General features: G+C 42.9%; 1 non-coding gene across 1 annotated transcript; it reads left to right on the top strand.

Annotated features, from left to right (window-relative positions):
* Positions 1-2,919: 2,919 nt before the first annotated feature.
* trnar-ucu (transfer RNA arginine (anticodon UCU)) lies at positions 2,920-3,011 on the top strand. Its single transcript is given in 2 exon segments — positions 2,920-2,956; positions 2,976-3,011. It is a non-coding gene; the product is annotated as a tRNA-Arg (tRNA).
* The last annotated feature ends 5,926 nt before the right edge of the window (positions 3,012-8,937 follow it).

The following is an 8,937-nucleotide window of genomic DNA, read 5'->3' as shown; positions in this document are numbered from 1 at the left end:
CAGACTCCAGCATCTAGCCCCATTAATTATGGTGGGGGACTCACAGTAATCTTGACAAAGTTGCTTGAATGTACATGATTTGCCTTTGAGTGGAAAAGTGAACCAGAAGTGACTTTCTGGGTGTACCGCTACACGAAAGAAGACATTTGCTAAATCCACAGCAGAGAACCATTTACTGATAGGTGGAATTTGAGCTAATATAGTACAAGGATTAGGAACATTTGGGGCGGACGGAACAATAATATAATTCACTACCAGCATGTCTTGAACAAAGCTCCGTTTCCCTGATTGAACGGGAATGTTTGCCTTTTTGACCAGAAAAATGGGGGCTATCACCGGTGACTATCCACGGGGAATTATCACTCAAGCCTTCAGGAGGGATTCAAAGTAGTATCCTTTGACAGCCACGGGTTTTAATGGGTCTTGTGTTCTGCATGGATGATACTCAGACTCCGGGGCTATTCTTATGGGTTCACAGCTTCGTATGAACCCCACATCACGTTTGCCTTTTGACCTGCACTCAGTAGGGACACTTCTTAATCTTGGGTCCGAGACATCTACCAGAGCTAATCGACAGGCTACCTTCTTGGAGGGGCTTACCTGGACTGCTCTATCTACCTGAATTAACCAATTTATTTTCTTCATATCTGTCCTTATATCTGCATGGAATCAGATATGCACATCGTCGCTGAAGACACAACCTTTCGTTTTTTTTTGTGCCTGCAATACCCATCGTCTCAAATCCTGCCACCTCTCGCTGGATACCTTCGCCAATGGTACGTGAGGAAAGGTACCTTCCACATCAAAAGATACTTTGGATAGGTTTACACTGACTGCACATCTGTGATCATTCCAATAAACTTCGCACAATACGAACTGAACTGGTTTAACTAATCTCCTCAAACAATCCTTCTCATATGATTTGTAAGGGCCATCACGGTGTATGTGTGCTGTGCAGTGCAGCATATCCCCAGCAAGAAAATCTGTGTTAATGGAATTAACAAGGTTACTTGATTGCTGGGCGAGCGAATCGCTTACTGAACTTATGGCTCTCTGGCTTAATCGCCACTCACAGACATGCATCGTGATCGTGAGTCGTAATTTACAGCTTGCGCTGGTAAACCTTCTTTTCGTATTACCTGCAAGCCTATGATCACGAGCCATCTGATTTAAAGGACAGATTTCCGACAATAGTAATGAGAATTGGAATGTTTCACCATTACTGGTTCCACACAATTGGGGTGCGGTTAAGCTCTTTCGTATCATGACTCCTGATGCACCCAGACGTCGACTCTCTCAACTGCCTTGATTGAAGGACTGAATATGTTGCCCCTGTATCTCCCAAAAAGGTAACTAGTTCACCTTCCACAAATAATAGTTTCCCTTGATACTAGAATTCGCTTCTTCTTATCAACACCTCAAGTTCAGGGGCCTGAAACATTCGAGTTACTTTCCAGATACAGAGGTTTTTTTCTAATTCCTTGACTGTTGATATGGTAGTTTCCTGGCCTTGTAAGTCTGCTATTATTTTGGCTTAACTTAACATTTTTTTTCAGTCTGTCTGCAACACTTGCCTTTGCAAAGTAAGGTACTTACTTATTTGTTTCCCTGTGCTTTTATGGGCTTCAAAATAAATGTTAATTTTCCATTACAATGGACATCACATTATTTTACAGGTCGCGGCAACAGCCAGGGCCGAAGTGCCTGTACTGCATTGTAACGTTCTATGTTGTAAGTTACATTTCCTGCTGGTTTCCGATATCTGTCCTTACCGTGAAGCTTCTCGTCACATCTTCCAGAGATTTGTCTGCACTTCATTTAATCGAGGCCACTGTATTTCCTGCTCAGAAGGTGACCTCTCTCCAATGGAGAGAGGAAAACAGAATCGGTGACAAAGCTGAGATCACTTACGTTCTGTCCAGAATCAACAAAAACTATCCCGATCTTCCAGTCTCCTGTACTTCAACATTACAATGTGCTCCTACCCTTTTGGCTCTCTGCCTGTATTCCTGATGAAAGGTTGTTGCCCGAAACGTCGATTTTACTGCTCCTCGGATGCTGCCTAAACTGCTGTGCTTTTCCAGCAAAACTCTAATCGATACACTGTGTTCCCAGACCATCATTTCAATCTCTGGTCTGCTGCAGTGCTCCTTCAAGGCACAAAACAAGCTGGAAGACACGCAACTCATTTTCTACCGATAGACCTTGCAAATATTAGGACCCAACATCGAGTTCAATCATTTTAGAAACCGTCCGCCCTCTTACAGATTCTTCACCCACCCGCCGTTCCCATCAGTTTTGAAGACAGATCATTGAACTCGAAGCGTTAACTTTCCTTTCTCATCAGAGATGGCCAAGAGGTGCTGATTATTTTCAGACCTTTTGGCTTTTCTTCTGAGAACTTAGTTTCTCTATTGTAATCGCCAGATACTGGAAGCGTCTGATTGCTGGAGGAGAATTTCACAGGAGATGAAAAGAATGGCAAGGGCTTGACCACTCCCATTGTGAAGGTACGCGAGCTAGGCTGGGGATGTTTATCAAAGCGCCAAGAAGGCTGAATGAGAAACCGATTAACGTGCTCATTTTATGAAGAGGATAGATACGTGTGACAGGGATAAGCCTGTATTGGGAAGGAACGGAGTGACATTACTGAAAGACAGGAGACAAGGAGGAGATTTCTGAAGAATACTTTCACCTATAGAGTATTGATTATCTGGAAATCATTATCTGAACATGTGGTAAAGGTAAGTGTCATGAGAACGTTTCAGCAGTCTGTAGCCGAACAATTGATGAGCCAGAGCACAAGTGGATAAGGACCAGGTACCGGAAAGTGTGACGAGGACAGACAGGCACGAGATGGGTGTCCTGAACGCAATGCATCAAAGACAAACTTGTGTGCTTAAAGCCAACTGCTGGCGCGGCTCTGTGGCGCAATGGAAAGCGCGTTGGACTTCTACATCACTGGTCAGGTGGCTATTCAAAGGCTGTGGGTTCGAATCCCATCAGAGTCGAGTTTTAATTTATGTTTTGCCAAGTGGTCAGACCAGACTCAGCTGCAAAACCAGTAATATTCCTGCATAAACCCAACTGCCTCGAAACGGCACATTTTCTTCTCACAGATTTACATTATCGATGTCTATTTATGGTAGAGATCGATAAGTACCTGCTAGCCAGTAGGCAACACGATGGTGTGGATGGGCTGCAAAAAGACATATAATTGTTGTGTCAGCCATGGTGATATTTAATTACGTGGCGGGGCAGGATCGGTGTTAAGAATGACCTCCTTCTGCTCCTTTGTGTCTGTGCCATTTCTGGCCCAGTTATTTAAATAATCACAATGAGGACAGTATGAATTAAACGCCAAGTAATATTTTGGTTTCACCTCCACCTCGCTTCCCTCCCAGCTGGAATAGACAGCTCTTGTTTCAGCTTTAGATCAGACAGTGGAGGATTCTCACAAGCTCTCCTTCAGGCTGAATGTTCCTTCACATACGTTTCCAAGTGGACACATGAAGCAAGCAATTGCATGGATGCTGGGGATTCAGGGGCGGATTTCCCCTTTGCTGGGCAGGAATTCTGGCCAAGGTAATGAACGTGAATTTCTGACATTTTGAATCTGACTCTGGAATCTTGCGACTTTACTAATTAAACTGAATTTAATTTGCCCTTGCAGAAAATTATTCAATCTTCACTGTGCATAAAAACCATGCCACGTGCTCGTGCACGTAGTATGCTGAACATTGTTGATGTTGTGTGCAGTGTGGGTTGATGTGTCATATGAACAAGCCAAAGGAAGTTGATGAAATATCAGTGAATCGAATTGTCTGACGAATTGAATCCGATAGAAGGAAAATCCCAGTACAATGGCCACATAACATTGCCTGTGATCAACGCAGGAAGCCACGGTAAATGTACGCAGGATTCAATAAAACCGATTTTCACCACATTTATGTATGCCATTTTCCTGAAGCTGATGTTTCATAATCGATGACCCATTATCAGTATAACCACATCTGCTCTGCGTTTCATTTCAGATAAACAGAAAAACATTGAGTAATTGGGTTGAGCGGCCCAGTGGTAAGATCATGATTAGATGGCAGATCCAGTGGTGCAATTAGTTAGCTTGCTGGACTTGCATGACAGAATGGCAGTACATGAAATGCCAAAGTTGCGCATTGCATTCTCGCCAGGTGTTTGATTTACTGATAGTGACCACAGATGATTGTAACTTCAAGCTGAAGAACAGTTCAAACCCGGAATATTACACTGCAATAAAGTGCTTTTGGCACTAATGTTGCACCGACCTGTGATACCAATCTGAAGTCTATCTGACCAGCTTTTTGACATTATAAGCCGTAAGTTTATCCAATGATCATTTAATTGCCCTGAAGGTTGGTGAGTCTACGACTGTTGAAGGCAAGGCGTTCTGCACACTTCCTACTCTCTGAGAAAGGCATCTACCACAGCATTTATCACCCTCAAATTACATCGATGTTCCCTTGTGCCAACCTTCACCATTTGTAGAAAAAGGCCTTCACTGTCCACCGTACGGCAACCACTGATCATCTTTAATGTCTCTATTAATTCACATCTCAAACTTCTTATCTCTATCAAAAACAGCCTCAAGTCCCTCAGCCTTTCGTCGTAAGACCTTCCCTTCACAGAAGGCAACATCCGAGGAAATCTCGTCTGCAACCTTTCCAATGCTTTCAAATCTGTCCTATAATGAGGTGACCAGAACCGCACGCAAATCGACAAGTTTGGCCATAACAGACAAATTTCTGGAGCTGCAAAGGGATCGTTTGGCCCTGAAACTCAATCCCTCTCCCAATAAAAACTAACACACTGGGCTCATTGCAAACAAATCCATCAAGGTGTGTGTTAACTTTCAGAGTTTTATATACATGGACGCCGAGATCGCTCTGGTCATCTAAACTTCCAATAATATTACAATAAGCCCAGAACGTTTTATTCTTTTTGCTCATTCTAAAGTAAATCATGTAACACATTTCCACAATAACCTCCATATGCCACCTCTGAGCCCCGATTTGCAGATAATTCATGTCCCTCTGTAACCTGCAGCAGACTTCGGCATAGTTGACAACTCCATCGACTTCGTGTGTTCTGTGAATTTACTCATCCATCATCCCATTCCCGAACCCAGTTCATTTATAAAGGTAACAAACAGCAGTGGACCCAAAAAGGAACCTTGTGATACACCATGAGTTACCGAACACCAGGATGAATATTTTCCATTAACTACCATACTCTGTGTCCTTTCAGCGAGCCAATTACTGATCTAAACCGCTAAATCACCCTCAATCCCATGTATTTTAATCAGCAGCCGACGGTGCCTTCGTGAAAATCATATCCACCACGTTAACCACTTTACTCTCATCCACCTGTTTTTTGACCTTTTCAAATACCTCAAAAAAGTTTGTGAGGCACAACCTGCTATTCACAAAATCGTGTTGACTGTAGCGAATCAAGTTCTTCCTTCTTTGGTGATCATAAGTCATACCTCTCATAATCTTTCCAAAAACTTTACCTACGAGGAAATACGGCTACTGTTCTATAATTACCAGCGTTCTCCCTACTCCCCTTCGTGAAGAAGGGGACAATATTTGCTGAACTCGACTCTTCTCGCACTAATCACATAGACAATGACGAAATAAAGTTGGTCGTCAAAAGTTCTGCAATCTCCTCCCACGATTCCCAGAGAATCCTAGGATACATCCCATCGAGCCCAGGGGACAAATCTATTTTCAGGCTTTCACCAATTGCTAACAATTCGTATTTATGAATATCAATTTCGTTTATTCTAACAGATTGCATCTCAAAATTCTCTTCGACAACATTGTCTTTTTCATTTGAGATATGATGAAAAATATACATTCAGCGCCTCTCCTATCCTCGGACTCCATTGATGACTTCCTACTGCTGTTCCTGACGGGCCCGAATCATATCCTAGATATTCTTTTATTCTTGAAATGACAAACTTCAGGGTTTTAAATGACCCTGCCAACTAAAGACTTTTCATGACCCCTCTTCGCTCTGTGTATCTCTCTCTTTTGCCCCTTCCTTGCTAGCTTTTAATTTTCAAGTGCCCTAACTCAACCTTCATATTTCATGTTTACATGCACCGCCTTCTCCCTCTTGGCAGGAAATTCAACCTTTTGAGTAAAGATGGCTCCCTGTCTCAACCTCATATCCCCTGCACGCACACATACTTAGCAAGGACATGCATGAGAGCTTCCCTGAATAAGTTCCATATTTCAAGTGTGCAAAACCCCTGCGGTTATTTTCCCATCTGGTGGTCACTAGCTCCAAAGTGCTCACTTACCTTCAAATCGAACAGTTGACTTGCTTCATTAAGCATTACCAAATACAATATGTTTTTGATTCTTGTTGGCCTGTCTGCATGCTGCGTCACGAAACCCTCCTGCACACATTGGACAAAGACTGCCCAATCAGATCTCCTCAAACAATACGATTTCCAATCAATATTTGGAAAGTTAAACTTTCCCACTACAACTACCCTGTTACTTCCGTTTCTATCCAGAATCATCTTTGCAATCTTTTCCTCCATATCTCTAGAACATTTTGGTGGTGACCTCTACTTGCCTGATTTTAATCTCAGCCCATTCTAGTTCAGCAGATTGAGTCGGGTCCTCACCAAATATCCTTTCTGCTGCCATTGTACTGTCTTTGACTAAAAATGCCACATCTCCTCCTCTGTAACGACATTCCTGTTCTTACTGAAAAGTCGAAACTGAGGTTCCAGGAACAACCATTCCTTTCAGTGCTCCATTCATGTCTCTGAAACAGCCACAATATTGAAGTCCCAGTCAACAACCCATGACACCTGCTTTGTCCCAGATGCTCCTAACGGTGAAGTAGATACACTTCAAACCACTTTCATCCTTGCCAGCATTCAGTCCCAAACCCGAAAACCGATTTATGTACTAACCACTCACAGCTTCCTGCAAACTGCAGCTTCGCAATCAGGTTCGCACTCTGCTGCTGAATTCGTTTAAACCCTCCTGAGGAGCTTTAGAAAATTATCCACTCAGGATATGGGTACCCACCGGTTCAGGTGAAGACCATCCTGTTTGTTGAGGTCCAACCGACTCCAGAATGAGCCCCAACTATCCAGATATCCAAATCCCTATCACCTGCACCGTCCTTACAACCACGTCTTCCTCTGCTCTCTCCCTATTCTTTCACTCATTATAACGTGGCATGTTTAACCAATCAGAGAGAACAACTCTGTTTCATCTAGATCTAAGATGTCAACTGGATCCCTGAATTTCTGCTATGCATCCACATCACTTTCATTACATATGTTGTTAGTGCGTATGTGAAACATGACCACGGGGGGCTCCCACTCCCTCTTAAGAATACAGAAACCACCTGCGAGACATCACAACCCCTGGTAACTTGGAGGTATCAAATCAATCATGAGCCTGCCCTGTACCCACAGAAACTGCAATCTGTCCCCCTCACTATGTAGTCCCTAATAACTATTGCTCTCCTCCCCTCTCCCCTCCCCTTCTGATCACAGGGACAGCACTGTGCCAGAGATCAGTAACACATGGTTTACCCCTCGTAGGCGATTCCTCCAAAAAGTAACACATATGGTGTGCTGGTTACAGATGGGCACAGCCAAGGCGGATGCCTGCACTGGCTGCCTGTTCCCTTTTCTTCTCCCGACTGTATCCCATCGACCTTTTCCTTGTACCTGAAGTGTAACTGCCTCCCTATAATTTCTCTCAATTCACCTCAGACTCCCGAAAGATCCAATGTTCAGCTCCAGGTCCCTAAAGCTGTTGCCAAGGATATGGACTTGGGTTCACTTCCCGCAGATTCAAATGTCAGGGACATTACTGAAAACTCTTAGCTCGCACATTCTACAGGAAGAACATTCTACAGGAAGAACATACATAAACATGCATATGTGTGTATGTGTGCGTGTGTGTGTGTGTGTGTGTGTGTGCGTATGTGTGAATTCAGAGTATTTGGAATGGATGGTTGGTCATTTGAATGTTCTTCACGTCGAATGTGCGACCTAGTGTGTGTGTGTGTGTGTGTGTGTGTGTGTGTGTGTGTGTGTGTGTGTGTCAGCATATATATTTAAAAGTTGCAAAAGAACATTGAGTAAAACAGCATTTATTCAAAAAAATCTGATTTTGTGGAGTGTTCTGTCCTTTGGAAATACCTCAGTTACTTCAGACCAGTCATAAAGACCCCCTGAGTGAATATCCATCACTCACTAGAGATACAGAGGTGATCTTTGAAGTCGATGACGTTTCTCATGTCGCTGAGCCTGCGCTGTGTTAAATTCTGGAAAGGGTGTTTAGCTCTTTTCATATTACTAATTTTGCTGCAAACTCGCAAAACAATCCAAAAATTAATAGGTTTATCTCATTGGACATTTAGCCTGTTATCAGAAAAACTGGAATAGAAATGACAAAGATGTTTTTAAGTACTGCTATGAAGATTACAGAATTCAAACTGAAATTTTTTCGTGTCTTGTCATTAGATATGTTTGGGCGAGATGAGTGAGCAGCAAATGAACTCACTCCCTTCTCTGTGATTGCAGCTAAATTGTCCAATGCAACAGATGAAACAATAAAGGTGCATTACATCGGCAGGTCAGCTCCAACTCACATGGTAAAATTTCACCTTGATTGTCGCCATCTTCTAAAGTATTATCTGAGTGAGGAGATCAGGATCCTGAATGTATGCTGAGACATTGCGAGAATTATTCCCACACTGTTGACATCACTTTATATCATAAACCAGTTATGCAGCGGACTGAGATACCTGGCTTCCCTTTAATGCTGAACTAACACAAACAGCTCACTTCTTTTACAATTTATAGAAGTTCAAGTAGAACAAACTGCTAAACCTTTCTTCACAATCAGCTGATTTTAT

The sequence above is a fragment of the Chiloscyllium punctatum genome, chromosome 17, assembly GCF_047496795.1.
Source record: "Chiloscyllium punctatum isolate Juve2018m chromosome 17, sChiPun1.3, whole genome shotgun sequence".
Taxonomy (NCBI): domain Eukaryota; kingdom Metazoa; phylum Chordata; class Chondrichthyes; order Orectolobiformes; family Hemiscylliidae; genus Chiloscyllium; species Chiloscyllium punctatum.
The sequence above is the reverse complement of the archived record's forward strand: the minus strand, read 5'-3'. Positions and strand labels throughout refer to the sequence as shown.